The 20,111-nt window shown below is 45.6% G+C and overlaps 1 protein-coding gene and 1 long non-coding RNA gene across 2 annotated transcripts in view; one reads left to right on the forward strand and one right to left on the reverse strand.

The window, feature by feature from the left end:
• The window catches only part of LOC110310155, a 79,495-nt gene extending 64,292 nt beyond the window's left edge, over positions 1-15,203 (forward strand). Inside the window, exons 4-5 of the long non-coding RNA XR_002379814.1 lie at positions 12,818-12,938; positions 13,434-15,203. This is a non-coding gene — a long non-coding RNA (uncharacterized LOC110310155). The remainder of the gene's footprint in view (positions 1-12,817; positions 12,939-13,433) is intronic.
• The window catches only part of LOC110310153 (keratin, type II cytoskeletal 80), a 91,718-nt gene that overhangs the window by 43,658 nt on the left and 27,949 nt on the right, over positions 1-20,111 (reverse strand). The gene's annotated exons all lie outside the window — the stretch shown is intronic.

The raw sequence follows: 20,111 nt of genomic DNA on the forward strand, positions 1-20,111 counted from the left end.
GAGGAGGGTTATTTATTCGCATAGCTTCCTACTCGAGTGTTTCCACTTCAGACTGAGCCCAGCAACAGAGGGTGATGAAGAGTCCCATTCCCCTCGCCTCCCCTCCCCTCCCCTCCCCTCTCCTCTCCTCTCCTCCCGCACTGCCCCTTCCACTCCCTCTCTTCCTCTCCCCACCTCTCTGCTGAGGCCTAAACTCAGGGATGGGGACGGGGCTTGTCTATATACAGCTCTTTCTTCCCCCCTAACCTCCATCCTTCCTCTCTTCCTCCCTTTCTTCTGTCTTCCTTCCTTTCTTTTTTGTGCTGGGGATTGAACCAAGGGCCTGTGTGTACTAGGCAAGTGCTCTTCCACTAACCTGCACTTCTAGCTCTCAGTTACTGGGTCTTGTTAGAAACTTTTTCACCTGGAAAACTTCCCCCATCTTGACACTAGTGACTTTGATACTTCCTTGAGGTTAGTAGAAGGTTCCCAGTCTGGGTTTGTCTGATATTTCCTCAAGATTAGATTTCTCTTGGGTTTTGGGTAGAGAACCATAGAGCCAGTGGCCTGGCAGGCAGTAAGTGACTTCCGTTTGTTCCATTACGGGAGATGTTAACCTTTGTCCCTTGGTTAAGACGGTGTCTGCCAGGTGTCTTCATGGTAAATTACCTTTTTCCTCCATTTAATTAGAAAATGTGGGGAGAGACTCTGTGTCCATGTAAACACACCCCGATCCTCATCAAACTTCCTCTCTCCGGTCTCAGCATCACTGATATTTCTCGGCTTAATGAATACTATGGCAGTAGCCAAGTCCGAGTTATTCCCAAGTCCAAGTTATCCCCGAGGTGGTTACTAGTCAGTGTCTTCTGTATGGAGAAACTCTCTTGTGTGTGCTTATGATTCCTTACCTCGCGTGACTGACGGGATTCTTACTTTACGTGCTACCTGCTGCACCTGTTATTTTGATGTTCATGTCCTCTCTGGGAACAGAGTGCCTTCAGGCTGGCTTTGGTGCTGTTCAACACACCTTTCCTACCCTTTAAGTATTTCCTAACTCTCTGGAACAAGGTGTTTCTGCGCCAACCCTGGAAAGAACCATTTCTCCACAGAGCGGGTAGTGTATTTAGATGCCATCATGGTTTGCTTTCTGTTGCTGTGAGAAACAGCATGACCAAAAGCAACCTGGGGAGGAAAGGGTTCATTTTGCTCGTACTGCCACATCATAGGGCATCATGAAGAGAAGTCAGGGAAGGAACCTGGAGGCAGGACCCGAAGCAGAGGCCACAGAGTAACACTGTCTACAGGCTTGCTTTTCATGGCTAGCTCAGCCTGCTTCCTTATATAACCCAAGGCCAACAAGAGGTAGCACTGGTCACAATGGGTTCGGCTGAGACTCCCTCTTCCCAGACAAGCCCTGTTTTGTGTCAAGGTAGCAAAATGTAACACCACAGGTGCCAAGATGTAGATCCTGGCTGTGCTCATTGCCTTTGAGGATTTGCTGATAGATCCTTGACTCACAAAAAAGGATTCTGCTTCAAGCTTTACTATTTCTGAGAAGTAGTTCTAAAACTTGTTCAGCTGAAAAGCAGCATGGGAATAATGGGAATTCTAATGAAAGAATATGAATCATGGTTATCTTTTAGTGCTCCCAGGGGACTGGTTCCAGAAGTTCCCCTCCCTAACGCCGGACTCTGAAATCCAGGATGTTCATCCTTTACATAGAATGTTGGCCAGTGAATTGTTACTTTCTTGATGTCACAAGTATTTTGCTCAGGGCAGTGGATTCTAGTTGTCTGGGACTTAAGGGCACGAGGTTCTTCAGAGTGAAAACTTCACACCAAGGTCATGGTGAAGCTTCTGAAATTCATTGTTGGGACTGTGGGGGGTAGGAAGGCAAGTGGGAGGTGCACACATCCTGTGGGAACTCATTGAAGATACTAAGTTGCAGCTGTGCTTGTCTGAGTGGATATTAAGGATACTGAGGATACTAAGTTGCCCCCATGTTTGTGTCACTTTGGCATCTCTGACAGCAGAGGACAGCATGGAAGTGACTTGAGGGACCAACTTCTTGGATGAGCAAAGCCAGAGGGCTACCTCCTCCTTCTTAGGATTCTCATGCCCTTCTCTCTTATGCTTCTCCAAGGATCTCAGTAATTTCCCAGGCACATATTGAGAAAACCCGCACAGAGCCAGGCACAGTGGCCCATGACAGCAATCCTAGCACCTAGTTAGAGGTCATGGGAGAAGGATTGTTAAGTGTTTTAGTAAGGGTTTCATTGCTGCGAAGAGACACCATGGCCACAGCAAGTCTTACAAAGGACAACATTTAATTGAGGCTGACTTACAGTTTCAGAGGTTCAGTCCATTATCATCATGGCAGGAAGCATGGCAGCATCCAGGCAGACCCTGCTGGGTCACACAGACTGCCCACTTTGGTGTCCAGCCACAGTATTAGAACCCACTTCCATCTGACTGGGCCTCCTACAGCTCCCTCTTCAAGGCTGGTCATTTGCTAGAATGCTGGTCAGAGGACCAGTTCACTTCTGTTTATCAGCTTATTAAAAAGATTTAAAAGATAGTTCAGGGGTGCAACTCAGGATTGGAAGCTTATTTAACCTGTGCAAGGCTCTGGATTCAACCTCTAGTCTCTGTGTTTGAGAAGTCGGGGGCTTTGGCGGGAATGTACGTCTTCACCGACCTGGAAGTTCCCCATCCCCTAACTTAGGGGATTAAGGGTACTTTTGTCTCCAGCCCCATTTGCTTCTCTGGAGCTCAGGGCCAATGGGGCAGAAAGCTCCAGGCTTCCAAACCTGATGTGGCCTTTCTTGTGACTGAGGTCCTGGGCCCTCCTGCAGCTCACCTGTGTGACCTCAGAGCCTAAGATGCTCGCACGAGGGACTTAGGAAGACTGTTGGAAACTGAAGTGTCAGAAGACAAGTCGCTTCAGTGTCCCTTCACTCCAGGAAACTCCATGGGGGTTGAAGCTTTGCCAGGAACTGGGGGCAGAGACCCATACTGTATGTATTCCCTCTCCTGTCCCAGCTGCTCACAGCAAAGCACAGTGTCCCCAATGCGTCTCTTCTTTAAGCACGGTTGCGTGTATAGTGTTGTGCTACTTTTCCACGGAGCGCTTACTCAAGACAACAAAGACAGCCTGTGCTTATGAGATGCCAAGCCAACTGTGTACCAGTTGTTATCTCATTTAATCCTTGACATAATCCTGCAAAGTAGGCACTTTCTTGACATTGCAGATAGAGCCTGAGCCTCCCACTGCAGTGGCCAGGAGCGTGAAGCTGGGATCGGGACCCAAGCTTGATCCCACATTTGTTTTGTGTCTATTTTGGTGACCAGCCTCTCCAAAGTACAAATATTTTTTTATAGTATAATTCTATTCTCATACCCTGATTCTAAATGCAGGCATATTATAGTCAATGAGGAGCTGTCTCGTAACTTACTCAATCATATCCCTATTGAACTATTGTATACTAAATGTTCTCTCTCTTCGTGTGTGTTGTTATAATGATGGACATTTTCATAAAAGTCGTTTAACTGAATTGTTTTTTTTTTTCCCTGAAGGGTTACCTGAATTTGACTGCCAGATTCAGAACACAGTGGCTTACAAAATAGGCAGTACCTTTAAGATAAAAATACCTAGCGTGTATTTGAATATATATATATCATTTAAAGGCAATCTGTGTACCAGAGATGATGACAGCAATGAAAGATGTTCTGTCATGTGGAAATTCTAAAGCTTTAGGATATCTGTGCTATATTTTTATTGCTCAGTCAGAAAGCCCGAATCAGGGCACCTCAGTTACATAAACCCACATTTCAGAGGCTGGACAAAGCTGAGGGGAGAGTTGAGTGCCAGTGCTTAAACTAAAGGTTGGTTCAATCAGCTCAGGGAAATGGGGCATGAGGTGGACAGGGTCACCTGCTGGGTGATGACTGTGACAGTTCCTAAGTTCCTCTCAGCTCCAAATACACAGACACTACTTAAAAAAAAGAAAGGCACATTGAATCACATTTTCTCTTTGTTTGGCACACGGTTTCATTCTGTAGCACAGGCTGACATGGATCTTTCAATTTTCCTGTCTCAGGCTCACGGGTGCTGGGACTACAGGAGTAAGCTTCTAGCGCCTGCACATTATATTCTGGGAGCTGCTGGAGTTTGGATGCTAATTCACACCTCTGTGTTCTCGGGGCCTTTACTGAGGCCAGCCAATAGGGGACGCCAGAGGGAGCCAGGTGCTTGCTCTCCGTGGGCTACCTGGCCACTAGCTTGCTGGGTGCCTTGCTTGGTCTGACAGCCAATTGGCAGTTTTCCAGCACCCAAAGTCACCCTAAGAGTATCCACCCGCTCAGACATACCAGGACCCCTGGGCTTCAGCTTCTCCCACAGGTCTCAGTTTCGATGCCCTCTAACAACTATGTTGCTGTGGCTGCTTCACCTACTAGTTCTACCATAGTTCCCTGTGTCCCTTCATGCCTGCAGCTAGCAGCTCTTTATCTAGTTAATTCTTTACACTGACATCTCTATTAATTGGAGCAGCTGTTGTCCCTCAGGAGAGCCTTATGAATAAGGTCAGACCGGAGGCCCTGAAATGTTGAGGCCCTTGGGACCACATGATTCCTTTTTTATTGATTGATTGAGACACAATCTCGTTGTATAACTTAGGCGTACCTGGAACTGTTGATCCTCAGCCTTCTGTCTTCAGAGTAATAGGATCACTAGCACATGTCTCTTATGCCAGCAACTTGCCAGTGGACCTGTTCCTTGTTGGCTGTGGCTTGTTCCAGAACTTTCTAGATTGTTCTCGCTAGGCCAAACTAATCTCCAGGTGTCCTGAGAAATTCCAACTGGGATGTTTTGGCAGCCATATGTTCTGTAAAGTCAAGGGTATGTTCTGAAGAAGAGAGTTCATTTCCAATAGTCTCTTTTGATAATGCGTACAAATATCTTGTTGATTCCACATATTAAATGGCCATTCTTGTTCATTAGCAATTAGTGAGCATTTAGTAAGGGTCAGGTGCTGTGCTAGGCAGCGGGGATGTGGGGGAGGAGGTGCTAGTCCTTATCTGGAGAGCCTGCTGTCTAACTGGGAGAGACACAGACAACTTCCAGTTAAATACGGGGGACTCTTACGATCCCTTCCTAATTCTGCAAACACGGCAGTGCTGCTTATTTGTTTAAGTCACACACAAATTCCACATCAATTTGAAAGTGGGGCCTGGTTTTACAGGACTGACTTACAGAACAACATACACGAGCATATTTCATATTTGCGTATGTACAGTTTTGTCTGTGAGAAACCCCGGGTGACTCTGGAAGCTGAGCCTAATACTACCGAGCCAGGTAGGAACCATGAAACACACGCTTCAAACATCTGCTTCCACTTACTGCCCACATCTGTCTATGTGGGTACTAAAGCCTTCTGTTGCTGGGTCTCAGGCCACTCTCCTATCACTGCTGGGGGACACCTCAAAAGCCCTAGCATACTACCACATCCACTGCTACAAAAACTTGAACTTTGTTTTTTCAAGAAAAAAAAAAAAAACAAAAAACCAAAACCTGCAACACCAATTTCTTAATCATTTAGTAAAGTAGCTGCTATTTTGATCGGCTCCCGTCTGTTTGGGTGTAACTGATGGAGTTTTTGAGACTCATGTTCTGATCTTACTTTTCCTTTCTAAGCCCGGTGGTTCAGAAATTTGCCTGGGTTTGTGCAGCTTGGTGCTTTTTAGGAACACATCTGTGGTTTTATAGCAGCACAGCTGTAATTTTATGGGTACACCGGCTGAACGCAGCAACAGCATTCTCAGCTGTCAGCACCTACAACGGACAAAGAAAACAACAAAGGGGACGATTGCAGAATGCTTGGAAAGGAGAAGGTAGGACAAGTTGCAACTTAGGCCTGAGAATGCTGACTCTGGAGGCATCTGTGGGAGAGGACTGAGTGAGCTCCAGTGTGGGCCCTGGGCATCCTAATCTCCTGCCCAGTAAGGAGGTGTCAGGCAAAGAAGAACGGCCTCCACAAAGTCTGACACCTTACAGAACTCAAACTGGGTAAAAAGATGCTTCAAGTTCCCCTCAGCTGTGGGGAGAGTCCTTATTGAATAGCCAGGGGCCATCATTGGCAGAGACTCCTGAAGGCTTGTGCTTTAACAGGGGGCCCAGGGTAACCCAGAAGGCAGACTCACCTGAATGTACCTGATAGAGCTTGGAGATGGTAGTCAGAGGTCCTTAAGCAAAGCTGTGCACAGCTGGAGAGACCCAAGTGGTTGCACATCTGCAGAGACCCAAGTGGTTGCACAGCTGCAGAGACCCAGGTGGTTGCACAGCTGCAGAGACCCAGGTGGTTGCACAGCTGCAGAGACCCAGGTGGTTGCACAGCTGCAGAGACCCAGGTGGTTGCACAGCTGGAAAGACCCAGGTGGTTGCACAGCTGGAGAGACCAAAGTGGTCTAGACCAGGCAGAAGGGTTATACACACAGGTCACCGGAACAGCTTAGACTCTAGACACAGTCACGGTCAATTGATATTTGGTAAAATTACAAGGCAATCCTATAGAGAAGGAACAGCCTTTCAAAAAATGAACTGGATATTTAGATTTAAAAAGTAATTTAATACATTCTACACAAATTGCCCAATTGTAGATCATAGATTCCAATTTAAAAAAAAAACAACAACTATAACACTTCCAGAATAGAATGAAAAAATAACTTTGTAATTTGAGGCAGAGAGAAATTTTTTTAGGAAAAAAACACAAAAACATGGAGTATGAAAAGACTGGGTGAACTGGACTTAAAACCCTTCAGTTTTTAAAAAGTGCCACCAGAAAATCAAAAGATGGGAACACAGCTCAATGATAGGACAGTAGTACGCCCAAGGCTCTGGGTTTGACTGACTAAAAATATTCACAACTTATATGTCTGACTGGGGACCTAACTGCAAAATATATACAGGATACACTTCAATAAGAAGACAAATAATTCAATTTAAAAATGGATGAGATATTTATTATATGCATCATAGGGTAAGACATGAATGGCCAGTAAGTGCATGAAATATGTTTGTTAATAATTACTTGGAAATCAATTACAACTGTCATCAGCTGTGACTCAGGAGGAGTACTGATAATATCAGGTGTCTGTCGCTGTGTTGAGCAACTAGACTGTTCATATCTTGCTGGGTGGATAGTAAATGATATGGATACTTTTTTATCTGGGGCTGACCTTGAACTTGCTATGAATTCAGCTTGGCTAGCCTCTGCTTTGGACTTCTCCTGTCTCAGCCTCCAAGTGCTGAGATTACAGGTGCACACTGCCTGAATTACAGATTATACATACACACACACACACACACACACACACACAGACACAGATATATATGTATGTATGTCTATCTATCTATCTATCTATCTATCTATCTATCTATCTATCTATGTCTATCTATCTATCTATCTATCTATCTATCTATCTATCTATCTATAATCCAGAAATTCTACCTTTAGGTACTTATCCAGGAGAAATGAACACTCTATGTATACATTTCTTGCAACATCTTTTAAATAAGGGTTTAACCTCTCCCCTAGCCAACTACCCAGCAGAGGTATTGGAAGAGAAAAGTTATTAGGATATTGAAGTGGACCTGTTTACCTGTTTGGGAGCAAGCTCGATCTTCTTTGTCAGCAGTTCAGTTCCATAGCAAACACCAAATAGAAACCAGAAGCTGTCGTGCAATTCTGAAGAACCTGCAAGGTTCACTAACTGGCCTGAGGTGAGGTTGTAGACGTGGCAAGCTGCCACCGGAATGCCATGAGCAGTTCTTTGGCAGGTTTCTTTCACTGGCGTCATTACCACAAGTGGACCTCAACAATGCTATGTAGGGCAAAGCAATGCATGCCTGTTGTTAGTGAAGAGCAAACCAAACCAATGCTCCATCTCCCACTGTGTGGGGGGCCATATTTATACTCCTTCAAGTCCTTTCACATGTTTGCCAAAGCTGTGTCTGCTTCAGGAAAATGTTCTTTCATGTGTCTGCTTTAGTAAGACATCCTTTCATCTGCGTGCCCCAGAAAAACGTCATTTGACACAACTGACTTTCCAAACAAACCAGAAGTTTCTATTTCAGAACATTGATATGTAAAAACGCTCATATAAAGGTCTATTTATCAACTTTAATTACAGCTGACAAGACTGGGAAATACTACCAAGATCTACTTGTAAGCAACGAGTGCTATACATACATGAATGCTATTTAGCAATTATAGATAATAATAATTGATATAAGCCACAATATGGTTGAGTCTCCAAAAATTTAACATGAATTAAAAATCTAGGCAGTAAATAGCACTTATTGTATGGGTCTATTGATATGAAATTCTAGGAATGACAAATTCATATATAACAGTGAGTGAGGGTATTGTATGCTTATGACCTGGATTGTAGGCATTGACTGTTAAGAGGTGCAAGAGAATCTTGGGGTGACAGATATGCTATTTATCTTTATTTTGATAATAACAACACACTTATTAGAACTGGTCCAACTGTGTGGTTGAATTGTATGTAACTTGTACCTCAATAGGTTGATGCCTACAACCTGTTGAGACTGGTTAAAGTCTACTTAGAAAGTGATTGGACCTCGGGACCTCCTAGCCCACTCAGAGCATCCAGGTTCTGCCCATTCATATTTCTGCACAGGCCAGGAAGTGTATTCTCTAGAGAGAGTCAAATGGAGTCTTTATCACAGGGGGCAGTAAACCATGCTGTGGCATAGTGCCTGCAGAAAAGATGGAGGGAGTGAAAGGTGGTAACAGAAGGCTGAGTCCTCTAATCCCAGTCTTTCCTCTGGCATTTAGAATGCCAGAACCAGACAGGCAGTGCCAACAACTCACCTTGGCTTGACATTCTGCCTCTATGCACCAGAGTGTCGAGCTAGCCTTTAGTGACAACCTTGAAATGTGAGACATCCACTGGTCACTGGACATCAGTCACCTGAGAAGGGTTACTCAGACAAAACCTAGAGCTTAGGGCACAGATAGGAAGACAAGCAATAAACCCCATAAAACAAAACAAAACAAAACACAAAACCCCCGGATTAAACAGGAAGAAAGCAGCTAGTAAACAGAGATAGAAATGCTGATCAAAAGTCCCTCTCTTTTATTACTGTGTTGGAGAGATATTACAGTACAGATGGTACTTCATCCATGAAGCAGGAAGCAGAAGCACAGACGTAGGATATGAAAATATGGATATGCATTGCCAGTGAAAGAGCTAAAAGCCTCATGTTGTTGCCTTTGAGGAGTAGAAATTCTCAACAGAAATTTGTGATTGTGTGTGTGTGCTCACGTGCACATGTGCACTTTTGGACATGCCAGAGAACAGCCTTAGGTATCATTCTTCGGTAATAGTCACCTTTTTTTGAGACAGGGTCTCTCACTGGCCTGGAATCTTCAAGGTAACTGGGATAGCTGGCCCCTGGGTCCCAGGGACCTTTCTGCTGCTTTGTCACAACCTTGGGATTACAAGCACACTACTGTTGGCTTAAAATGATTTCTTTAAGCTCCTCCCAGGGACCTAGCAACAGAGACCCAGCAAAAACTTGCATCATCTGCTGCCATTGCCTGCCAGAGCCAGGTGTGACAGCAGCAGCTATAACAAGGACTGATCAATACCCCAGCCCCCCTCTCCACCTCCCTCCTCTCTTTCTTGTGTTCCTAGCCTACCTCTCTCTTTTTCTTTCTCTTTCCTCTCTTCTCTGCTTCTACTCCTTCTCCAGGTCTTCACTCCCACCATTCCAAATAAACTTCTCTTATACCAGGTCTGTTGCATGGCGTGATTTCTCAGGGACACACCTTGGCACAGGCCTGCCAGGTATCTCCTTACCCCCATCGTCACTGCATTATATTTCACAACAACTACCATGCTTGCCTTTTTTTTTCTTCATAGGATCTGGGGGCTGAACTCAGATCCCTCGGCTGATAAGACAAGCACTTTACCAACTGCACCTTCTCCTTAGCCTGCATCTTATAATCTTTGTGTTTGCCTCTAAATCATATTTATGCATTACTTTGGCAAGAATTTGTAACAATATATCTGTCTGTCTATATCTATCTGGGAAATTATAGAAACGGCGGGTGAAGTGGAGAAGGGTGTCTCTACTTCACTGTCCTGCTGGGACACTAAGCTGACTATGAGAGTGGGTAGGGAAGCTCAGTTGTTAGCTGCAACCCAGAGCAGATTCGGGAGGGACTTAGGGTTCTTAGAACCCCAGGAAGGTGAGGCAAGACACCCATGAGTCATGTATACTGGCGAATCACTTTCTTCATACCAGAAAAGGCCACTCTGCAAAAGGTCTTAAGCATGAGATATGCTGCCATCAGCTTCCCGGGAAGGGATTCACTCTGCTTGCCCTTTCTCTTGACACCGAAGGCAGCATAGAAGCTGTCCTCCCTCTTCACACAAGAGGACCCTACTCACCTGCCCATTTGCTCCAGTCAGAAGGAGGATCCTAGCAGGACCCTATCAGACCACGTGCTACCAACTGAAGAAAATGTCCTGGGAATTAGAAAGACAGAATTTTAAAAAATGTCTGCAGCAACAAAAACACTCCTAGGGTCTTCGACAACACTGCTAAAGAATAACTTGGAAATAAGAACAACCTCACAAATGACAAAACCTAATTTAAAACCCAGTTAAATAAGTTAAAAGTAGATTCATCAAATGAGTAGACTCTCTTGCCGCTTTGAGTGAACATAGACTCTCTTGCAGCTTTGAGTATCAAGGGAGTGGAAGTTACAACTGAAAGGAGCAAGGAGGTCGAAGCTGGGAAACTTTGTATCTGAGTGTTGCTCTAAAAACAACACAAGGAGTAGAAGCAACTGGTCAAAAAATGACAGAGAAAGGTTTGTGTGACCCAAAGGAGGCTTGAGGCCAGGTGTGGGGCATAGGCTGGTGATTGGAGCACTTGCGAGGTGGAGACAGGAAGAATAGGAGTTTGAGGTTAGCCTTAGCTACATAGTGAATTTGAGGCCAACCTGGGCTATGGGACACTCTGATCAAACAAACAAGCAAACAAACAAACAAAGACTTGAATACTAAGATCTAGATAGAATAATAAATAAATATTTAGTAAATATGAAAATAAATAAAAATAAGACACATATGTAGTGCTTAAGACTCCAGAAATCTGCTCAGACTCAGGTCCAAGAATCTTTGCCAAAATATTTAACTGTGAGGGTTCCAGAAGAGGAGACATTTCCAGAAACACAAAGATACTCAATGGAACATTTCTTAAGGTAGCCTAAGCAAATGAAGTTTAAATGTGAAATCTCAAACTCACAGTAACAATTAGACAAATATCATAAGAAACATGGAACAGCAACAAGCTAGTAAACTTTATAGTCAATAAATGTGTCATGATAAGGTTTGATTTTAAGTGATCATAAATTGGAAAAGATTTTGCAATGAATGAAAATACAAGGCAAACCTTAGTAATGGATTGGAGCTACAATGTCGGGCTATTTCAGCCAAGCCCAGGGTTTGGAACAGGGGAGTTTTGTGGGCTTGGGAGAAGAGTCCAGGAAAAGGGGAAGTGAAATCTGAAGCCACCTGGCCTGAGCTGAGGGGTCGTATCACTATATTCTTATAATCATTAATTCTTAGTCTAATACAGCTTGGGAAAGAAAAGCAACTATAACAAACCCACATGAAAAATATTTCCAAGCACGAGGCAGGGGAAACATGGGATGCTCCTGCAGGATGGGAGGGTGTGGGATTGAGGGAGATAATGAAAGAATTAAGCCATTCTCCCCAGAGGTCCCCCCTTTAAAGATAAGGTCTCACAATGTACCCCTGGCTGGCCTGGACTCACTGTGTAGACAGAGTTCGCTTAGAACTCAGAAGGTTGCCCGCCTCTGCGTCTTTAGCTCTGAGTGTTAGTCATCATCTGATTTTTGAATCTCTGTCTCTGTCTCTCTGTCTCTTTCTCTGTCTTGTCTGTCTGTCTGTCTGTCTGTCTGTCTGTCTGTCTGTCTTTCTCTCCCTGCCCATCTCTCTCCCTCTCCCTTTCTCCCTCTTTTCCTCTCTCTATCCTCTCTTTCCCTCTCATCCTTTCTCTTTCTCTCTCTGCCTGCCCCCTCTATCTCCCTCTCCCTGCTTTTCTCTTTCCCTGCTCCCTCCCTTTCCCTCTCTGTCTCTCCCTCTCTCCCTCTCTCTCTCCCTTCTCCCCCTCCCCCTCTCTTTCCTCTAAACAATAACCCTATGTATCAAATGCTTTTATAATTAAAAGCAAAGCTGTAAGAAACACAAAGCCATCGTGTGCAAAGACTCGAGAGGACGCCTTGCGTAGCTTGTCTAGAGCCTGCTTCTCACCATGGCTTCTTTTCTTTCCCAGCATTCTCCCCCGTTTCTCTTCAGAAACAATGAGTAATGCTTGCCACTAGGGAAAAGAGCTAGAGGATGATATGTAGATAACCTGGGAGGCCCCAGAGTACAACCAAAGAACATGTGACAAGCAGAGATGGCTATCTGTGCGCTTACAAGTTTATATTTGTCGAGGAAGGGTGCTGTTCTGGCTTGTTCTGTAGGGGATTTGTTGTTCTCGTCTTCTGGAGAAAAATAAAAAACTGGACTGTGTTATGAGATTCAGAAGATGCCAAATTGGAAGCCATAAGAGCAGTGGTTCTCAACCTTCCTAAAGTGTCAACCCTTTAATATAGTTCCTTGTGTTGTGGTGACCCCGAACCATAAGATTATTTTGTTGCCACTTTATAATTCCAATTTCGCTACTGTTATGTATTGTAGTGCAAATATCTGTGTTTTGTGATGATTTTAGGTGACCCCTGTGAAAGGACCGTTAGAGTAGGATCTCGACCCGCAGGTGGAGAGACACTGCATAGGGAGATCAGTATTTGGAGAGACTCCTGATTCAGAAGTTGAAGTGGCTGAGGTCAGAGGTCAGTGTTGGGTGTCCTCCTTGGTCATTCTCCACTTTTTTTTTTCATTTTTTTTTTTTGACACAGGGTTTCTCACTGAACCCAGAGCTCGCTTACTGTCCAGCCATACCCATTGTGTCTTCTACCTCCACAGCACTGGAATGTCAGGCGTCCACGGCACCCAGCTTTTTACGTGGGTGCTGGGAATCTAAAGTGAGGTCCTCGTGTGTATACAAGCACTGTGGCAGCTGAGTTATCTCCCTAGCCCCACCCACGGCTCTGCCATTTTGGTGAGCTATGCATCACTGTGTAAGTGAGGCTAAAACCCAGGGCTGCCACATCGCTCACAGTTCTCCAAATATCTGTTGAAGAAATAATGAGGTGATGTGACTAAGGTTCCCCTCCGTGTGAACTGTACCTGAACCGTCTTGAGCTGGCCTGGTGCTCTGTCTAGCTTGGCATTTAGCATACCCTGCGAGTCTTCTCCTGGTGTCCCACTGAGCACTATGTCCACAGGGCCATCGGTGACCGGATGCGTGTTCTCCAAGGCCAACATTATGACCACCACGAAGAGCTCGAACTGCACCTGCAGGTTCTCTTTGTGCCGCTCTTGAAAAGAACTTCTTCAAGTTGGACCCCTCTGCACCCAGGGGGATAGAATTTGAAGCTGGTCTTGGTGCTGTAGCTCAGCTCCAGCAGAGACAGTTTCCATGAGGGACTGGTGAACTCTTGCAGGCTGCTGAAGAGCTCTCGCTTTCTGCTTGCCATTTGCCCATTTTATATCAAAGTGGCCCGCAACAGGAAGCAGGGGAACCATGCTGTGTATAAGTAGTTCCAAGAACATTCAGCAAGTACATGTGAAGTGCCAGGATTCGGATAACCGGAAAGTCTTGTGAAATTGGGAATAAAAATAAGGAAGGCGGTGTCCCAGATGCCAACCTTGGGACCTTTACTGGAAGAGAGAGGCTAGGAATGTCTAACACATGACAGATGTGTCACTGATCAGCTGCCAAGGTGACATCTCCATTATTGGATCTTTGTAAGGGATTCTGAGCTGGAGTACATTGTATTGTTTCATTTCTCAGTACTTAAGCCCCATGGGTCAGACACTGCTGAGGCCCACTTTACAGATTGATAAGTGGAGTCTCACAGAGGTCAGTTACAAGGTCATGCAGCTGGGATGAAGCTGTTCCCCCATCCCTTCCACTGGAGAGCTGTGCAGCTTCCCCTGAGGCGACTGAGCTCTTACAGGGTGGAACACCATGAGGAGAGAGACTAGAGAAAGTCCACACGCAGAATGGTCAGCTGTGGGGAGTGAGGGAAGACCTAAGTGGATAAAATCCAGAGTGAATGTGTGCTGTTGTCATGGGCACCACCATGTCAAGGACCCTGATATCTGAGACCCATGGGAAATATTAAAACCACCATCAGACTAGGTTGTAGGCAAAGTCTTCCCTTCAGTGTGCAGAAAACGAGCACCCTAGCTTCTTCTGCCTCCCAGGTACTTACAGCCTGAAGACTGCTCCTCAACAGAGACTGCTCCTACAGCGTAGCTGACCCCGCCTTCCTGTTCAGCTCTACCAATGACCCAGCCTCCCCATTCAACTGTTCTAATAATCATGCTGAGCTTCCGGGGTGCCTCACGTCTTCATCGAGGAGCCCAGAACAGCCAGTGCCAACATTTCTGTCTCTGTATGTTTGTCTTTTCTTTATTCCCTCAGTAACCCGGCAAGCAAATCCCTGGAGCTGTGCTGGAGAAGGCAGATGCGTCTGCCAGAAGTTGACCTAGATAGACGCTCTAGAGCCGGACTTGGCCTGCACCACGCACGGGGGACATCTGGATATATGTGTGCTCACTGCCCTCAGCTCATCTTCCTTGTCTCCCGTGCTCTGCCAAGTCTCTTAGGAGCATTCCTTTGGCCCCTGCTGCCTCGATTTGCACAAGTCTCTCTCATTTCAGATCCCTTTAACACACCTGCCTCCCATGTGTCCTTCTGTGTGCATAGGTCTCACCTGTTGTAAATAGGCCTTTCTTTAAGCTTGCTTACTGCTTTAAGACAACTTTTCTGTCATTTTCCCTTCCTTCCAAAGGGTCCTTCTGGAGCTGGAGCTGGAGCTGGAGCTGGCTCAGTGGGTAAAGATGCTGAAACCAAGTCTAGCTAACTGTGTTTGACTCCCGGAACCCACATGGTGGATGGAGGGAGCTGACTCTAAGCTGCCTTCTGACCTTCACACGCACACCGTAGCATATCCTCTGTTGCTGCACACTTATAATAATAAATAAATAACAAATATAAAGAATTTCAAAAGATCCTTTCAATATCTGCTTCTTCATGCCACTTAAAAACCTCATCTTACTGGTGATGTCTGACTTCTTGACCCTCATGGGCAATGAAGGTGCACAGAGACCATGATCCAGGAGGACAGGCTTTTGTAATAGCAAAGGAAGAGGGTGGAGAAGGGCATGGGAATTCTAGGAAGAAGGGGTTGCTAATGGAGTGGAATTCTGGAGGAGATGACAGCAACCGGTGTCCCAGGGACAGGAGGGGCCGCTCTGTGCTCAGTGTGGAAGGAGGGAGGAGAATGTGGAAGGGAAACCAGTGTGGGAGGCAGGCAGGTGGTGGGATTTCTCCCAGAGGGGCTTTCCACAGCGAAGAAGAACACAATGATTCTCTGTGGAGAGGAGGGGAGAGACGCATGGAGAATGCAAAGCAGCTGGGTCCTGGTGTTGGTGGTGGTGTGCGGTGTGCTGTGTGTGTGTGTTATGTGTGTGTATGTATGTGTATATGTGTATGAGTGTGTGTTAGTATGTGTGTTGGTGTGTGTGTGTGTGTTATGTGTGTGTATGTATGTGTATATGTGTGTGAGTGTGTGTTAGTATGTGTGTTGGTGTGTGTTGGTGTGTGTGTGTTATGTGTGTGGATGTATGTGTATATGTGTGTGAGTGTGTGTTAGTATGTGTGTTGGTGTGTGTGTGTTATGTGTGTGTATGTATGTGTATATGTGTGTGAGTGTGTGTTAGTATGTGTGTTGGTGTGTGTGTAGGTGTGAGTGTGTTAGTATGTGTGTTGGTGTGTATTTATATGTGAGTGTATGTTAGTATATGTGTTGGTATGTGTGTCTGTGAGTGTGTGTATGTGTGTATATATGTCTGTATCTATGTGTGTGAGTGTGTGTGTATGGTTTCCTTCCCTCCTTTCTTCTCCCCTCCTCTCTCCTCCCTTCTTCTCTGCTCTTTTTCTTAGTCCAAGCTGGTCTATCTCAGACTTCTAAATGCTAGGTTCCGTGTGGGTATTTCTATTTCTGGCTTCAATGTGCTTTCCTTCATAGATGCTAAGCTATGAAGTTTAGGTTTTTGTGGGGGTTTGAGTATGCATGGCCCAGGGAGTGGCACTACTAGGAGGTGTGACTCAAGAATAAAGATGAAAGAGAAAGTTGCTGGAATTGAGCAGCTTCAGGAGTGAGGAGGGCGGATCATCTGTGTGGAGACTGAGGCTGCTGGAATAGGTGGGAGCCGAGGACCTTCCTGCTAGGGTTCTTGTGAATAGGAAACAGTGGATAAGAGGTGGCCAGAAGGTGGCTGTGGCCTAGCAGGAAGTGGCTGCAGCTGAGGGAGGGAGTCACGTACAACCTTGGAGGATATTTTACCCAGGGATGTAGAAAGGGAATCAGCAGGGCATCTTCCTTTGCTTTCTGCGGCTGTGATGAACACTGACCCGAAGCAACTTGAGGAGAAAAGGGTTTATTTCAGATTCTAGGCCACATGGCATCAGTGAGGGAAACCAGGGTAGGAGATTGAAGCAGGGACTAGAGGCAGGAACCCCGGTGCAGGGACTGAAGCAGAGACCATGGAGGAATGCTACTTGCTAGCTTGCTTTCCCTGGCTTGCTAAGTTTCAGTTTTAACAATTTCCAGGCCCATCTGTTCAGGAATGGCACTACCCAGAGTGGGCTGTGTCCTCCCACATCATTCAGGAATCAAGACAATGCCCCCACAGACCCGTGCACAGGCCAACTTGACAGAGGCAGTTCCTCAACTTGAGAGTCCCTCTTCCCAGCTGTGTCTAGGTTGGTGTTAAGTTGACAAAAATTAGCTCGGAGACAGGGTAATGGAAAAGAAAGCTTAGAAAGGTGAGGGGACATCTGGGTGAAGAGAGGGAACCAGCTGAAGGTGGTGGTGGGGGGATGACATGAGAGGGCAGCGGGGGAGGGGGGCATGAGGAGAGAGTGCAATCACACACACAAACACACACACACACACACACAAGTGTGTGAAGAAACCCATCACTGTGCAGGCAGAGCTAAAGCATCATTAAGATAAGTAAGGCCTTGCCAGTTTTGCAGCAGATGTGTAAAGATTGAAAACTCAGGGGAGCTGGAAAGGTGGCTCCGCAGTTAAGAGCTCTGGGTGCTCTTCCAGGGAACCTGGATTCGATTCCCAGCACCCACATGTCAGACTACAGCAGCTGCAACCCCAGCCTCAGGAGATTTGACCTCCTCTTCTGGCCTCCTGGGTACTTCATACATGTGACTGCATGCACATATATGCAGATGAAACACCCATACACGTAAAAACCAACTGATGAACTAAAAGTTTGAAAACTTAGCAAAGAAAGGATGTATTAATGTCATGAAACAGCAGTCCACCGAATGCTGCTGTGGTGGTTTGAATGAGATGTTCCCCGTAAGTCTTACCCATCTGAATTCTTGCCCATCTGAATTCTTGGTCCCCAGTTGGTAGCTATTTGGGGAGACTTAGGAGGTGTGTGACCTTGCTGGAGGAAGTTTGTCACTGGGACAGGCTTTGGGGTTTCAAGACTATTTCCTGCTTGTAGTTCAGGATGTGAGACTTCAGCTGCTGGCGAGCCACCCCCTGCTGCCTCTGCCCGCCATGATGGACTCTAACCCACTGGAGCTGTTAGTTGCAGAATAAACTCTTTCTCCTGTAATTTGCCCTTTAACACAGCAACAAAGTTGTAACTAATGTAGCAGCTAGCTCAACTCATCATCAGGCCTCCCTAGCACTTGGGTTCCCAGTTTTTCCTGAGCAGAACACAGCACAGAAGGGACCGCTGTGTACACGTGCAGTTATTGTGACCCCCCAGGAGAAGAAGAACCCTGCCTTAGTCAAGGGCTGATGGAATTGTCTTGTTTCACTTATTCATGTAAAGGTTGATGACCATATTTTAAAAAGATTTATTTATTTTTATCTTATGTGCATTTGTGAGTGCCTGCATGCGTGTGTGCACAGGTGCATGGCTGGTGCCCATGGAGGCCAGAGGAAGGTGTCAGATCTTCTGGAATTGGAGTTGCAGATGGTTACAGGCCTCCAAGTTGATGCTGGGAAAGGAACTCCAGCCTTACACAAGGGCAGCCAGTGCTCTTGACCATGGAGTCATTTCTCCAGCCCCTGCTGATATCTTTTAAATTCTGAGATCTTTTGCCAACTTTCCCTGCAGGAGGAGGTGACAATCAATAACCCACAATAACCCAGCACAGCACAAGGCTGGAGTGCTGCTAACATGGGTTCAGTCTTCACTGGCTTCACAGGCACAAAAGGGTTTCAAGTCTACTGTTTGAGACAGAATCTTGCTATGCAGCTCTGGCTGGTCGTCAGCTCACCAGCCTTCACTGTCAGCTCCTGCCTTGCTGGGGTCATGGGCATGTGTCACCGTGCCTAGCCTGGCTTTGTGCCTCTATTCTTTTTCCTACCCCAGTTCGAGAGGTGCTGAGCAGTCCTTCATATTTGCAAGTAACTTTCTTTGTTATAATTGTATTTAATTTATTTATTTAGTATGTGTATGTGTGTACATATGTGTATGTGTGTATATTTGTGTATGTATATGTGTGTATGTGTGTATGTATATGTGTGTATGTATGAGTATTTATGTGTATATGGGTATTGTGTATATATATGTGTGTATGTATATGTGTGTATGTGTATATATGTGTGTATGTATATGTGTGTATATATATGTGTGTGTATGTATATGTGTGTATGTATATGTGTGTATATATATGTGTGTATGTATATGTGTGTATGTGTGAGTATGTATATGTGTGTATGTGTGTATATATATGTGTGTGTATGTATGTGTATATGTGTGTATGCATGTGTACATGAAGATGCCTTCAGGCACTCACAGAGGCTGATGGTATTGGCTCCCTGGAGCTAGAGTTGCAGGAAGACGTGAGTCACCTGACCTGAGTCTGGGAACAGAAATCGGGTGGCCTTAACCACAGATCCACCTCCCCCATCTCCCACGGTCCTAATCATCACCATTATTATTATTTTTTGAAAGTAATCTAGTGGTTCCAACTACTGGGGTTCAAATCTTAGCTTTTCTACATTTTAGCTGTGGGAGCTTGGGCAAGTGACTTAAATTATTTGTACTTCAATGTATTCTCTTCATATGAGGACCATACTGGGTTTGGTGAGACCTGTCTATAATTCTAGCACTTGGGAAGCTGGGACGGGGTCATCAACAATCTGAGGCCAGCTTTGGCTGTATGGTGACAACCTGTCACAAAAGGTAGAGAGGTACAATACACCTCTGTGTCATAGGTTATATATATCATACGGACAAAATAGTTCAGTACGTTAAGCCGGCACATGCTCAGAAGATACCATGTAAACCACAGCCCACATTCTCCATGCCTGTTATGTTCTTCAGGATGGTGGTGTACAGTCAGGAAAGTAGCCTGCTGTCCATCACATCCTTCTCAGCCTGTGTCCCTCAGCTCCTTTGTGTTATGCGCGTATGCCCTGTGCTGAAGATTTTGTGTGCTGCTATTAGAGATTGAGCATTGGTCCACATACATGCTGGTCACGCACTCTGCCATTGGCTACCTCCCCCAGTGGCTCACGCAGACTGCTAAATGGCTTTTAGTCTGATCAGCAGTCACAGTTCAAGATCATGAAAAAAAAATAAACTCCCCCCCCGCCCCCATCTAAGAATTAGAATGTGTTTTTTTACATTGCTGGTCTTGAATACAAGTTATTATGTTTCTCCCGCTCTGTGAATGGAGCCACAGTGTCCACTGGGCCAGGATTGCAGGGGCCATCTAGGCATCCAGGTCAGGATTGGTGGATACAGGTAGTGCTAAGAATCTGTGCTCACTGCTGCTGGTGGTTGGGTTCCAGAGGATGCTTAGCATAGTAGCCAAGAGAGTTAGAGGACAAGCAAAGTTTACA

The sequence above is a fragment of the Mus caroli genome, chromosome 15, assembly GCF_900094665.2.
Source record: "Mus caroli chromosome 15, CAROLI_EIJ_v1.1, whole genome shotgun sequence".
Classification (NCBI taxonomy): domain Eukaryota; kingdom Metazoa; phylum Chordata; class Mammalia; order Rodentia; family Muridae; genus Mus; species Mus caroli.